Below are 15,522 nucleotides of genomic sequence, written 5' to 3'. Positions count from 1 at the left end.
AGGCTTCAGTCTCTCTACTTTGCTCAAAAACTTAACTACCTAATATTTGGTCCCAAAATCGTATCATGTGGTCTAATAAAGAACCCTTTCCCAATTTACACATTTATTTTTACAGAAAACCTGAAAAAGGTATATGAAATTAGATCACACCGTATGTTTAAATACTGAAATTATACAGTATATGAAATTAGATCACATTATATGTTTAAAGGTATATGAAATTAGAGGTATACGATATTAGATCACATTATATGTTTAAAGGTATATGAAATTAGATCACATTATATGTTTAAATCACCTTTATTGAATATACATGAAATATGAAAAATTCAAAAGCTAATCTACTGCAAAAATGTTGAACTCTTACATTTTAAGCAACATTTAAAGGTATTCACTAAACAAAGAATGAGTTTTTGGAGGGCTAAAGGCTGTGAGGCTTTAAATTTGAGCTCAGTTATATTTAGAAAACCAAGACGCCACTTCCCTGGATCCTGTATCTTTATCTTGGGCATTTGATTCATGTGCTTTGCCTGGTGTAATTCAAAGCAACAGATCCTACCCATATTGCTGAAAAGTCCACTGAACCTAACAGAACTTACTGGCTGTGGGAGGAATAAAATGCTGTACTGAAACTGAAAAGATAGGAAGCTATAAAGCCTCCACTGCCAGAGATGTTTAACAAAATAAAAATTATGTGCCTCATTCCCAAAGTCAGTAAACAAACCACTGCTGACTTTATAATCATTTCTATCCCATTCCTGGAAATCCTGATTTAGGTGAAACTTGGGAAATCTATTAATTAAAAGTTATCTCAGCTGATTCTGATGTAGTCTGATTCTGGAACTACTGGTTTAGGACAACGGTTTCCTATCATTTGTCAATAATGCTCAATAGGTAGTGGCTGCCTGAAGTGCTACAATGAAAAAATAATGTCTAAACACAAGCAGAAATTAGTAGTCTGCCAAGGACATGGTGATGAGCAATTGGTAACATGAAAATCATTTATCTGTCATCCCTGATTCAGTTAGACCACTGAATGGACTGTTTCTAAGAAGACTTCTGAGGTAATTAGAGATCCAGGTCTGGATTATTTACTTTTAACTGGCAGAATCTCCAGCTGACTCTAGAAAGGTAGGAAACAGAAGAATAGACCTGATATATGTACCAGGACTCTTCAAAAGTACTTATTAAGCACCCAGTATTACAAAGAAAAAGAAGACAGTATGACTTTTGCTCTCCAGATATTTATAATCTTGTTGGAGAAATGAAAATTCTACATAACATAAACGTGGGTTTTTTAAATAAAGTAAATAAAAAGATTTTTGCGCCACTTTGGATAACAGTGGGAGCCAGTGGAAGAACTGAGTGACAGGCCAAAAACAGTCAAGTATGAACCGACTCAAGAGGAAACCAAATGTGGGTTCCTGATCAGTATATGATTAAAGAGATGTATGAAGAAGATTCCATTGGCATCATTTTCCAGGGAAAAAAAATGGGAGACTTTATCATCAAGGCATGATGCATTGGAGGACAAACAATCCATTTCATGTTGTTTCTGTAAACATCTGTCCCTACCACTGGAATATCGAATTAACTTGTTATCTCCCATAATGCCTAGCACATGTTCTACACATAATACTCCAAAATGATTGCTGAATTGTCATAAAAGAAAAAAAAAATCTAGCAGATATTTCAAAAGGAACAGAATTTGGTACAGATAGAGACGTGAAGGGCCAAAGGGGTCAAATTATCCAAAAGGTGGGGAGAGTGGGAAGTGGCTATGGTTCAGTTAAAGGAGATTTAAGAAATATAACAACCAAATGCAGTCTATATACCTTATCTGGATCTTGAGTCAACTAAAAACCAACTGTAAAGAGATGTTTTTAAAGAATCAGGACATTTTATTATGAACTGGATATTAGATGATACCTAAAAATATTGTCTATTTTGTTAGATACAATGATGGCATGGTTAATATAAGAAAATATTTACATTTTCTTAAAGATGCATACTGACATGGGGTGAAAAGACAGTGTCTATGATTTTCTTTGAAATACTTAAAAAAAAAAGGTATTTGAGGCATATGTGGCACCTATCTTAATTTGTTGAATCTCGATGGGTAAAGGGGGGTTCTTCATATTTTATATACTTCTGAGTATACTCAAAAGGGCAGTTGGACTAAAGTTGTTTGGTGTTAGTTGCTCAACAATACCAATGGATAATTAATTTTTTTCTTTCTCAGATTTCAGGAAGCTAAGGATGACTAGTACTTCTGAGAAAACAGCCTAGACTCAATCAGAAGAAAATGGGCATTCATTAGTTAGCTCTACTAATAGGAAATCTCTCTGAATCTACTCAAAGAACTTGTTGTAAATTAAGATGAGAACTGAATATGAGCCAAGAGAGTGACTCAGCTGCTAAAAAGAAACAAAATGCAAACTTGGGCTTCATTAGAAGAACAGTATCCAGAAAAGGAGGGTAACAGTACCATGTACTCCTCACTACTTAGTTCACAACTGGAGTATTGTATTCTGAGGGTTTTTTGTTTTGTTTTAATATAGAATTAAAATATATCACCTATGGAGGGAAACATGTTCTGTTCTGAACACCACATTTTAAGAACACTTACAGGACAGAATCCTTGGAAGGAGGGATATCAAACTAGTGAGGGATCAGAAACCAAATGTCAAGTGTATAATGACTGAAGAAACTGTGTTTAGCTTGGAGAAGAAAACACTTTCTAGCCTTCCACCTCACCTCTACCATACAGACCAGTGTAATATTCTCCAGAGGATTTCAAGAGTTGTTAATGCACATTCCATAATTAAAGAAGATTGAGATAAACACTTTTTTTCTCTAAATGACTTAAAGTGTTCAATATCCTAAAATGCTTTGTTAATGTCCAAGAAAATGATGATCGGTATTTCTCAAATATGACCATTCATTCATTCATTCAACAAATATTTATTAAGCACCAATTATTAGCCAACCACTCCTCCAAGTGCTGGGGATACAATAACGAACAGTTTTAATATCCTGGAGGATAGTTTGGGGAACAGCCAAGCTGGGTCTCTATTCCTCTAACTTGCATTGTGCTTCCTCATTTCTAAGTCTTTGACTATGCTCTCAGCCTAGAATGCTCCATGCCTAATCTTAATCCAAACACTATCTCATCCACGAAGCTTTTGTCATCATCATAAGCAAAAAACACTCCCTCTTCTCAGTAAACCCATAGCTCTTAGTATCTGTACCCATTTCTTGCTAAGAGACTATGCCTCTTAATTACCTTTGGATCTCTCACAATATCCAGGACAGTGTCTTGCATGCGCAGGTACTCAAGAGATATATGCTGAATAATCACCTTCAAATAATTGAAGGATGATCTTGTGAAAGAAGGCAGACTAGGTCTCTACTGTTCCACAGGGAAGAACTAAGAAAAAGAGATGACGTTAGATGCATATTTTGCCTCAATTACAACTAACAACAAACAGGTTACCTTATAGCTATGAGTGACCAAAGGTGTTCTAAAAGTAGCCAAATGACTATATATCAAGTGTTTTAGCGATATATTTCATTGACCTGAATGATTAACTCTTAAAATTCTAGGAACTACTAAATATATATAGTATATATATATAGTGTGTATATATATACACACTATATAGTATGTATACTGTATACACACAGTATATATACACTGTGTATATATAGTATATATACTATATATAAATTCTAGGAATATATATACTATATATACTATATATATAAATTCTAGGAATATATACACACTATATATACACATATATACACTGTATATATTATACACATATATTATATATATACACTATATATACACGAGATATATAACATATACACTATATATACTATACATAACATATATACTATATATACTATATATAACATATAAATACTATATATACTATATATATAACATATATATCACTGTTTTAGACAAAACTATCTGTAGTAATATTAAAATTCTCAAAATTAAGTTTAAACATGCAACATCCTTTATTAGTACAGTGATGCATCGCTTAACAACAGGGATACTTTCTAAGAAACGTGTCGTTAGGCGATTTCATCACCGTACAAATGTCAGAGTGTACTTCCACAAACCTACATGGTAGAGCCTACTACACACCCATGCTATATGGTACAGCCTATTGCTCCTAGGCTACAAGCTTGAATGGCATGTTACTGCACTGAATATGGTAGGCAACTGGAATACAAAAGTATTTGTGTATCTAAACACAGAAAAGGTACAGTAAAAATACTGTATAAAAGATGGTATGCCTGTATAGGACACTTACAATGAATGGAGCTTGCAGGACTGGCAGTTGCTCAGAGTGAGTGAGTGATGAGTGACTGTGAAGGCCTGGGACATTACTGTACACTACTGTAGACTTTATAAACACTGTACACATAGACTACACTAAATTTATTTTTTTAATTACACTACAAGATTATGACGGCTTTGAGGTCACTAGGCAATAGAAATTTTTCAGCTCCATTATAACCTTATGGGACCACCACTGTATATATATGCCCCACAGTTGACCAAAATGTCATTATGTGGCACATGACTGTATAATGGCTATATAATAATGTCTATTATGTATCACACACAGTGTTAAGTATAGAGGATAAGAGTCAAAAAGACACTGTCTCCATCCTGGAAGAATCGATACAATGTTGTTTGATTAAGTTCCCAAAGCAAACCTGAATGCCCAGGTCATCTACCTCAGTAACAAATGCTCATTAGATGAGGAAATTCCTTAAATTTTCAGTATTTTGCAATCAGAGAAATAACTATGAAGCCATCAGCTTCCCTTAAAGCCATCTATTCACATCCCTAAATCCATTAAGTTCTTTGAACAAGCTACTCATTCTGCCTTTCTAGTTGAAAAGAAGAAAACAGAAGAAATCACAGGATACTTCCAGATGCCAAGGACATCTCTGATTTTTCTCCCAAACTAAAAGCTGTAGTCTTTGCTGGCAGGGACCCTGCCTTAGTCGTGTCCCCAGTATTTAGTACTGTGCCCAGGACACAGCAAAAGAGGGAACAGATGAGCAAGCGAATGAGTGAGAGAAATGATGAGTCCAATGTACCTGGATGAAAAACACTACCTTAAAGAAGCACTAACAATTTGGTTTTTTATTAGAAATCTGCCAAGGAATGGAAGCATATAAGTAGATCCTTAAGTTAGTTTTCAGGATTTAAATTGGAGTGCTATTTCTAGATCATTTATTGATAAATAATTACTGTAAGTAAACTTAAGGTCTTGGTTGCTTCCAGGGGACTAAAATTAATTTCTTGATCAGCAGAGCTAAATGACCAACTTCTAATGCAAAGAAAAACCCAAACCACTTAATACACTCACAACTTGACCCATAAGATAATCAATAAGTTATCAAACTGATTTGTTAACAAACTGCTTAGAAAGCAAAACAACTTCATAGCATCAAGTGTTTAAACTGCTCTTCAAAAGTCCCAAAATCAGGCTGGGCACTGTGGCTTACACCTGTAATCCCAGCACTTTGGGAGGCGGATCACATGAGGTCTGGAGTTTGAGACCAGCCTGGCCAACATGGTGAAACCTCGTCCCTACTAAAAATACAAAAATTAGCCAGGCGTGATGGCGGGCGCCTGTAATCCCAGCTACTTGGGAGGCTGAGGCAGGAGAATCACTTGAACCCAGGAGGTTGAGGTTGCAATGAGCAGAGATCACGCCACTGCACCCCAGCCTGGGAGACGGAGTGAGACTCCAACTCAAAAAAAAGTCCGAAGATCCACATTTTTCCAAATTCTCACTTGAACCATAAAAATCAAACTGTATACGTTTTCTTTGAGTACAAAAATGATATATGGTCACTGTAGAGAGCTTAGAAAATATATACAGGTTCAAAGAAGAAAATTTAAATTACCCATTATGATGCATTCTCTCCCAGTCTTTTTTTTTCTATGCAGATATAACTTCTCTATATACTGTTACTCTTCCCAACCACCAGGCAACAGACAACACATCTCCCACTGTGGCAGTAACCTAGGCATCCTTAGTGGAATCATGTTCCAGGGATACTTTTTCAATGTCTAAATTTTATAGATGTATACTTACATAAAACAAGACCAAATCTGCTATTGAGTAATCCTTTAAAGTTTCCCTTAACTCCTGAATTCTACGAAGACAAAGAATGCAGATTCAAGTAAAAATGCTTCCAATGACTAGAAATGGACCTAAATTTAACAAGGGGAGAAACCGCTCCCATTGGTTTTATGTACTCTAAGTCTGATATTATCATATGTTCTGCTCCAAGTAGTCCAGGTCCTTTGGGGTCTATAACCTTCCATTTTTACCTCAAAAATCCAGAGCAAGTTCCTCACCAAAACTTTGTCAGTTTCATACTAAGAGTAAGAAACAAGGAGAATGCAGGGTCTGGGTTCCAGCATCTGCTCCACCACTAAATAACTGAGTGGCACTGAGTCCTACCTAGCTTCTATCTCATCTTCTCCATTTGCCAATAGGAATATCACTATTAACACATATCACTATTAACACATATCACGAGGCTGTTATAAGTCTCCAAAATCCAACAGATCAGATAAAACACTTTTGAAAAAATATTATTCAAACGTAAGGTGGAAATCTTTTGAAAATACACATCCCCTACAATAATATAAAACACGACTTCCTCTGATACACAAAGGTGCCATTTCTGATGGTGACGGCTACCCACGTATACACAGTGGGACAATACCATCACCAGTTCTGTACACAGGGTAGACAAGTAAGGTGTCATAGACTCACAGACCCAACTATCCTACCAGAAAGAGACGCCATGTATCATTCACCTCCTGCCATAACAGTCTGCTCCATCCTCATTCAGAAAGGCCAACCTGACCCTGATTGCTGCATGTTTGACTGTTGTGTCTGTAATTACCCAAAATTTGATGGCCAAGCCACAGAAACTTTTTAAACTTAATTTTAATAATTTAATAAGCACCCATGTACCACCAGCCAAAATCTAGAGTCTTTATGATAACCTACTTCCATCATATTGAATCCCCTCTCTCTGTAAGCAAACAAAATTTGCAACAGTTAGTAAGTTCTAGCAGTCTTTCCTTTATTATCCATTCCTCTCACAAATCTGTTTCAACACAATAGTGCTAATTGGCAACAAGGCTTATTAGTGGTGTCAAAGGTCAGGTCCCAATCTTAAAAAAAAAAGATGATTCCAATTTACAAGGTTTTTAATAAGGTCACACTGGCACCACACTCTAACAATCAATCAGAAGATCAATCTTATTTCCTTAGTAAACACTATACCACTGAGGAGGACTCTAGGTAGGAGAATTCCGTTAGAACTTTTTGTTTTATACTCCAGGTGAAAACTCTGACTGAAAGTCAGTTTACTGGGTAAAGCTCATCCTAGAATAGCTGGCCAACTCTATGGAATCCACAGACTCTACACTGATTTGAAGACAATAAAAATAGATATCATGCAGTTTCTGGAGAGACTCTCTAAAAATTCCCACCCAGGCCGGGCCTGGTGGCTCACGCCTGCAATCCCAGCACTTTGGGGGACCAAGGAGGGAGGAAGAGGCCAAGAGTTCAAGATCAGCCTAGGGAGCCAGCATAGTCAGATCTTGTCTGAATTAAAAATAAATAAATTAGCCAGGTGTGGTGGTACGCACCTCTAGTCCCAGCCACTTGGGGCGCTAAGGCAGGAGGATCGCTTGAGCCCTGCAGTTGGGAGGTTGCAATGAGCTCTCATGGAGTCACTATACTCCAGCCTGGGTGACACAGCAAGATCTTGTCTCAAAAAAATAAAAATTCCTACCCAAAGACCCAGTCATCTTCAAATTATTAGCGTTCAATTCAGAACAGAGTTCTCTAAGTCTGTGTTCTAAAAACAGTTCCTCTTATTGCACTCTAAGTTTGAGTCCCACTCTACAAGTATGAGTCTTGTTACAGACTATTTCATCAATTGATGATGGGAAACAAGTCAGACAGTGTGGTATTAATGTAGGTCCAATTACATCAAAATCAAATCACTTTAGATTTAGGGTAAAAATTCTTAGAGCAACCAAGTGGCTTAGTAATTATTAGAAACGAGGCCTTTATTAATAGTCTCAAGGTCAGAGCTCTTATTTAATATGGTCCTAATTATCTCATATCACATATTCATACTTATCCTATTTTTTTTTTTTTTTGAGACAATGTCTTACTCCCTTGCCCAGACTAGAATGCAGCGGCATTGCAACCTCGGCCTCCCAGGTTCAAGCGATTCTCCTGCCTCAGCTTCCCAAATAGCTGGGACTGCAGGAACCCACAACCATGCCCAGCTTATTTTTGTATTTTTAGTAGAGACGAGATTTCACTATGTGGACCAGGCTGGTCTCAAACTCCTGACCTCAAGTGATCCGCCTGCCTCGGCCTCCCAAGATGCTAGGTTTACAGGCGTGAGCCACCACACCAGGTCATTTTTCCTATATTTTATCTTGTTATAGCACTAAAGTTTGACACTGTATGAGTCTCATTTCCTTTTTGTTTCATCTGTGTTGTCCTGATCCCACAGAATAATAGCCACTTTGAAAGACATCACATTCTCAGGTTATCAGTTGATATACATGTCAAATAGAATGGCAGCCAAAGGTACCTAACTACAAAAGGTTACTTAAAATAAGGAGAATGTCATTGTTATAAATATAAAAACAACATCTGGTTCCATATAACAAAGCTATTTCCATATTCCAACAGATGGCCCACAGTAATAATGCTCTGCTGATCTGGTTATAACAAATTCTATTAAATCAAAAATCCTGTACAGCAGATGCCTTTTCCAATTTCAGAGTAGGTCAATCTCTTTAACCAAAACACTATGCTTTGGTTCTTATTTGTGCACTAAAATCATGTTATGCCAATTAAGATAGTCAAATTTTGTGACAGTTGTTATAAAACGCCACTGTGGTGTTTTCTGGGTTTTGGAGTGGAAGAGGTAAAGAATAACTCCCTCTAGGACTGAAAGGCTAACTGTTCAAAATGGAAAACAAAAATTCACAGTTAAAGGAAGGCTGAGGAGAGAGGTAAAAGTGAGCTTTAGCTGTCTCAAGCCAAGGTTTCTGAATAGTGGCAATGTGGAAAGCTAAGTGACTAACAAAGCCAACAGTGAAGATCAGTGAAAACAATGTAATTTCTGAGCTGAGAAGCTTTGAGCAGGGACAAACAAAAAAATGTCTAAACAATATGTATCTTTGTACACTGTAGTGTTAAGTCCACTTTTAAAAGAAATGCGGATGCGATGTCAAGTTAAAATTGCTGTTTAACTGTTTCCCCAACTACATTCAAAATCAAATCTTCATATTCTATCATGCCCTTACTTGAAATATTATCCTCTATTAATTCATAACACAGTAAACAGAACAGTATAGTGATTAAGAGCCACAGAGTTCTGAAAATAGACTACAAGGGTTCAAATCCTGGCTCTTTCCATTCCTAGCTATGTTCCCTTAGTCAAATCAACCTCTCTGTGCCCATTTCCTCATCTGTAAAACTACCGTATTTATAAAATTTACAACTACAATAAACTTATAAAATCTACGATATATTTATAAAATCTACTTATAAAATTTATAAAATATTAAGGGTTGTAAGATATGGATAATGAATGTAGAGTACTTAGAACACTTTTAGGCCCATAGTAAGGCTTCAAAAAATGTTAGCTATTATTATCATTACATTATCATCACATGAACTCCATGAAAGTTCTGAAAGAAAAGAAATATGAAATGATTTGTCTAAAACACAGAACAAACAAGTGGCAGAATCTAGGGAAAAAAATCTTCATTTTAAGTCCGGAAGAAAATCAGTGGGCTGACTGCAGTGGCTCACGCCTGTAATCCTAGCGCTTTGGGAGGCCAGGGTTGGCGGATCACTTGAGCCCGGGTGTTAGCGACCAGCCTGGGCAACATAGCGAAACCACTTCTCTACAAAAAATACAAAAATTAGCTGAGCATGGTGGCACACACCTGTAGTCCCAGCTACTTGGGGGGCTGAGGTGGGAGGATCACTGGGGCCCAGGAGGTTGAGGTTGCAATGAGCCATGATCGTGCCACTGCACTCCAGCCTGGGCAAGAGTGAGACCCTGTCTCAAAAACAAAACAAACAAACAAAAAAAAACAGTGATTCTTTGAGTCAGTACATTTTCCAGTCCCTCTAAGTCTCCAGGAAATTACATGAGAATCTTTAAGTTAAAACAGCAGCACAGAGTAGTGGAAATAGCACAAATATGAACTAAGAAGACCTACCTGCTCCACCAATTACTTAAGTGTACAACCCTAAGCAGGTCACCTAAACTTCAAATTGCTCATCTTTAAGATGTTCTGCCTTTATCACAGGGTTGTTGAGATCAAATTAGAGAATGTATGAGAAAATGTATATAAACCAATAAAACACTATATGAATGTTCAAGGGCCATGTCTTATTCATCTTTATATCCCCAATGCTTAGCAAAATGCATGGCAGAGGTTATAATCTAAAAGAAGGCCATGTGAGGGGTTGGCAGGGTGAAGATTCAATGAAAATGGGGAGGAGTTTAAAAGAATTAAGAAACTTGACCAGGCGCGGTGGCTTACACCTGTAGTCTCAGCACTTTGGGAGGCCAAGGCAGGCAGACCACTTGAGGTCAGGAGTTCAAGACCAGCCTGGCCAACATGGTGAAACCTCGTCTCCACTAAAAATGCAGAAATTAGCCGGGCATGGTGGTGCACGCCTGCAATCCCAGCTACTGTGGAGGGTGAGGTGGGAGAATCGCTTGAACCTGGGAGGCAGAGGTTGCAGCGAGCCGAGATGGCGCCACTGCACTCCAGCCTAGGCGACAGAGAGAAACTCTGTCTCAAATAATAATAATAATAATAATGAAAGAATAAGAAACTCAAATGCCCATCAACTAAAGCAATGGCTATCAACGTAGTATATACATACAGTGGAATATTATTTGGCAATAAAAAGGAATGAAATACTGATACGTGCTACATGGATGGGCCTTGAAACATATGCAAGTGAAAGAAGTCAGACACGAAAGACCGTATGTTGTATGAAATGCCCACAACAGGCATTTGGAATTATCAACATCTCTACAAGATTGTAAGTACATGTAAGTACATTGTAAGTAAATGCCTGGAGGTGAGGGTACGGGGAGTGACTGCCAATGGGTACAAGGCTTCTTTTTGAAATGCTGTCCTAAAAATGACTGTGGTGATGGTTGCACAACTCTGTGAATACACTAAAAACCACTGACTTGTATACTTTAAATGTGTGAATGAAATGGTATGTGAATTATACTTCAAGAAAGCTTTTTAAAAAAAAAAAGAATAAAAGTTTAAGGAGAGAAGCGTTAAAGTATAAAATCACTGGCTTTGGAACATAAGTTTGTTTCTTTTTTTAAGGAAATACTAATAATTACCATATCAGATCCTAATGTCTCTACAAATCCTGTGAAAAACAAATCTGGCATCTATTCTTACCCCTCCTTTCAAATTTCTCTCTAAGTTTACAAATTATCTCTTCTGGTTTAATTCAATTGTCTTTTCATTGTAGTCACTGTTTCTGAACTTCTACACCGCATTTGAAACTGTCAACACCCTGCCCTTGTAGAAAATCTTCCTATCCTGGAAATGATGCACTTTCTGGTTCTTCTCAGAATGCTATTAGCCTATTTCAGGACCCAAAATTCCAAACCTCAAAGCTCTTTCTTCATTATACTACTACCCTCCCAACACACATCTACTGATGTGTTTTACTAGCATCTATATCCCTGGTCAGTGCAAAATCTACCTTTCATCTAACCGTTCATTGTATATGGGAATAATTACATGCATAAGGTTAAGCAACTTGCCCAAAGTCCCTTCTGATTTTAATACCTTATTATGAAGATTTAATGAATTAAACAAACGTAGGCGCTGAGAACAATATCTGTCATACAGTAAGTAAATGTTAGCTATTGTTTTATTCCTACAACCACTATCTTATATCAGACCCTCATCAGCTTATTCCTAAAATTCTCCATAAGCATTCTAATCAGTCTCTCCACTCCCAGGACACTCAGCTGAAATAAAAACCTTCCTCAGGAACAAGATGCATCATCTTACTCTCATTCTTTAGAACCCATTGTGGTACCCTATCAAACTAAACCCTCTATCCTTGAAAGATCCTCCATCAATACCCCCTCACCAATCCTAAACTCATTTATTATTATTCACCAACACAGATGATCTGACAGTCAAGCTCCTTGATATCATTTGTACATTGCCACTTCTCTCGCTTTGCACAGGCCCCTTCACTCTCCTGAAATACACCTCTTTCCCTTTGGAAATTTGTATCTTTCTCAAGTGTCCCTTACACTTTTGACCTTGGTTGTACTGTTATCCCAAGGAGAAGTTTGATGCAGTTTGATAATTCTGAATGATGTACATGTTTCCCGAACAGAAAAAGAAACTCTGTTCTTTCGATATAAGTTGAAGCTTTCCAAGAGACCACGTATCTTATTCGTCTCTTCATACAGACTTCACACATAGATAACACGGTACTTTACAGAAGTACACAAATGCTGACTTACCAAAAAAAAACAAAAAGCCTCAGTATGTATCAGAACAACATTCTCCATTTTCCACTGCCCCACCCATACTTAGCATAATGAAAAGATATAATCTAAAATCTATATTTAAATATTTTCATTCTACATAGAAGGAAAAGGAATATACGAACTGTACCAGATAAAAGGAAAAAAATGTCAAAAATATACTCAAAGAATGTACAATGTGAAAAACAAAGTGAGAATGCAGGCCACTTTGGAATCTAATAAGTGACTTTGAAACATTAAGTTTTTTTATTTTACCCAAACTAATGAACAAAAAAGAGCCAAAATAAACACGTTCTAGCCTCGTCCAAAAAAAATCTAATGAAAGCATGAGAAACTTCCCAGTTTTGTCCTCGGCAGCACAAAACCAAGAAGATTCACCTCAATTCTGAGACACAAAAGCAAAAAGAGAAATCCTCCTATTTATCTAAGAAACTAAAAAATTTAATCACGTCTATATAATATATGCCACTCAGAAAAAGAGACAGGAGTTACTGCTTTTCTATAAATATTTGCTAGGGACCAGGAGGAATAGGCTTCTCTCACTGTTACTGCGGGAACAATCTGTGGTCTCAAAACAGCAAAACAGAAGATGGGAACCCTAATCTGGAAGAGACATTAAGAAAAAAACTACTCAAACCATGTTTCAAACCAGTTTCAAAAAAAGAGAGTGCAATGGGTACTCAACAGAGTAAGAGGAAAAGTGAAGTAAAAGAGCTTCTACAAAATAAGTGACTAGGTGAAACTAGTGCTGCCTTGTGAGAAAAAGAGCTATGCATATAACGCTCCTATGACATCACGCTTTTTCACTGGGAAACAAAACAGAAGGAAGAAAACACACACAAATAAATCTCAGAAAAAGACCAAAAAGGTGCCCACCAATCTCTAACTCCTTCAGGAATTAGAGTGAATGGCTCTAACTCATTCAGGAATCCAACCAGGGACAACACAGACGTGGAATGCACCAACACGGAATAGTAAAACCTTTGCTAACCAGACACACAAAAAGTAAAAAAGAGAAATGAAAACTATACACCTGAATGCATCCGTAGCAAGCGCTTATTCTCTATGATTAAGCAACAGAGAAAAGAATAAGAGCAGCTAATAGAAGAGGAAAAAAGATGTTAATGAAACTAAGCCCTGTTATGTCCCCTACTGGCCTCAATTTCAGAGTACAACTCTCGATTCTTCATCTAACCAACAGCCGGCCTCGGCAAAGCAAACTGACCCTAACACCTTCCACGCCACCCGGAGGAAATCACAGAGGAAAAACCATCCCGTTAACCTCCCTCCTCACCAGCTGCAAAAATGGAGCTGGGAGGGGGGGCGGGAGACACTCTACCACGTGGGCAGGATGCAACACACACAGGACAGCAACACGTCCGCATGGAACGGCTGCCTTTGCCCTAATCCCAGCAAAGGACACAGACACAGGATGGGCGGGAACGCAAGCACCCTCGCATGGGCCTCCTCTCCCCAAAGGGCCACTCCAAGGCGTGAGGTACAGCCGGCCCAGCCGGCAGAAAAGCGCCCCCAAGCTTAAAGGGAAGAAGCCGCAGAGTGCCGGGGTCGGGGGCTAGCCCAGGCCAGGGGACAGGTCATGGAGGGAAGGAGACGGTCGCTGCCCTAGGACTAGGCGCCCCCGGGATCCACGTCTGGTTCCCCGGGGCCCCGCCTGGGGGAGGGGCGGGAGACGCGAAGCCGCTGCTTCCCAGCTGAGGGGCAGCAGCAGCTGAGAAGCGCCGCGGGGGAGGGAAGGACCCAGCCCTCGGCGTCCGCCAGGCCCCAGCCGGGGCCCAGGCCCCCTGCCCCGCCCGCCGCCCACCCCGCAGCGCGGCTGCGGCTAGAAGAGAGAGGGCGTCTCGCGGAGGGCAGCCCCTGCCTCCGTCCCGGGAGATGCCACAGCCCCGCCTCCTCGCCCGCCGCCCAGGCCCGGCCGCCCTGGCGGGGGGCACTTACCTCAGGCTGCGCAGGCCGGGACGGCCCGGCCGAGCCCCCGGCCGCTCCGTGCGTCTCCGCCCCCCCGGGAAAGGTCCCAACGGTGCCTACTGCGAGCGGTCGAGGCCCCGAGCAGCCCCGAGAGCGGCGGCGGCAGCAAGAGCAGCCAACATCCGGGGCCGCGCACCCGGAACTACTTCCCGACCCGCATCCCCCGCCCGCCCTCGCCGCCACCGCCTCCTGCGGCGTCGCTGCGCCGCCGGCCCGGCGTCAGCGGCGTCAAGTCTCTGCGCGGTCACGGTCGCTTCGACGCACGCGGGATCCCTCCGCTGGGACAAGTAGTGCCCTGAGACTCCCGGGGCTCTGCCTCGGCGCAGTAGGTGTCATCTAGCGGCCGGCAGTTCCGAGCGACTTAGGGTCCTTGTGCCTCGGAGTGGCGTCTGGGAGCAAAGGCGGCGGAGGCAACCCCGCAGTTGAGGACAGTAGGGATCGGTGGCTTTGGACCCTGCCCACGGATACCTGGGGCCCCATGCCCCGAAGGAATGGTGCCTTCTGCCCTCCCCCGCCCCCCAACCTCCGCCACCTCACCGAAGCGCCCGGCACCTTAGCCTCCTCTCCAGGAAAGCGGACGCCTTTTCCGACCTGGCACACCGCGGATTCCGGGACCCCCAACAAAGGCGCCTTGGACCTTCAGGACACCCCTCTTTTCAGAACTTCATGAGTCCCAGGTGCTAGACTCATGTCTGCGGAGGCCTTTCCCGTGCCTGGTCTTACTTTCTTTCTTAAAGGAGTTGGACCTCTAAAGGCCCTTCTAATTCTCAAGGTAGCTACCCAGGTTATGGTACTACTATCAGTAGGTGGAGCGTTTAGAAGGGTAGTTTGGTCGACGAGTGAACTTTGGAATTTACTTCTACGTCAGTCTTCACT

The 15,522-nt window shown here is 40.3% G+C and overlaps 1 protein-coding gene across 5 annotated transcripts in view; it reads right to left on the bottom strand.

Annotated features, from left to right (window-relative positions):
• Positions 1 to 14,850, bottom strand: part of FOXJ3 (forkhead box J3) — a 159,565-nt gene extending 144,715 nt beyond the window's left edge. The window contains exons 1-2 of one of the 5 annotated variants that reach the window (XM_034962680.3): positions 14,617 to 14,850; positions 3,287 to 3,430 (exon numbers count right to left, since the gene is read on the bottom strand). The gene's annotated coding sequence lies outside the window, so the exon portion shown is untranslated. Of the gene's footprint in view, positions 1 to 3,286; positions 3,431 to 4,331; positions 7,800 to 14,616 lie in introns of those variants that run through there. The other 4 variants (XM_055094583.2, XM_055094555.2, XM_034962674.3 and 1 more) reach the window with 4 other exon arrangements.
• Between the last annotated feature and the right edge of the window lie 672 nt (positions 14,851 to 15,522).

The sequence above is a fragment of the Pan paniscus genome, chromosome 1 (assembly GCF_029289425.2).
Source record: "Pan paniscus chromosome 1, NHGRI_mPanPan1-v2.0_pri, whole genome shotgun sequence".
In the NCBI taxonomy this organism is placed as follows: domain Eukaryota; kingdom Metazoa; phylum Chordata; class Mammalia; order Primates; family Hominidae; genus Pan; species Pan paniscus.
This window is presented reverse-complemented; position numbering and strand designations above follow the sequence as displayed.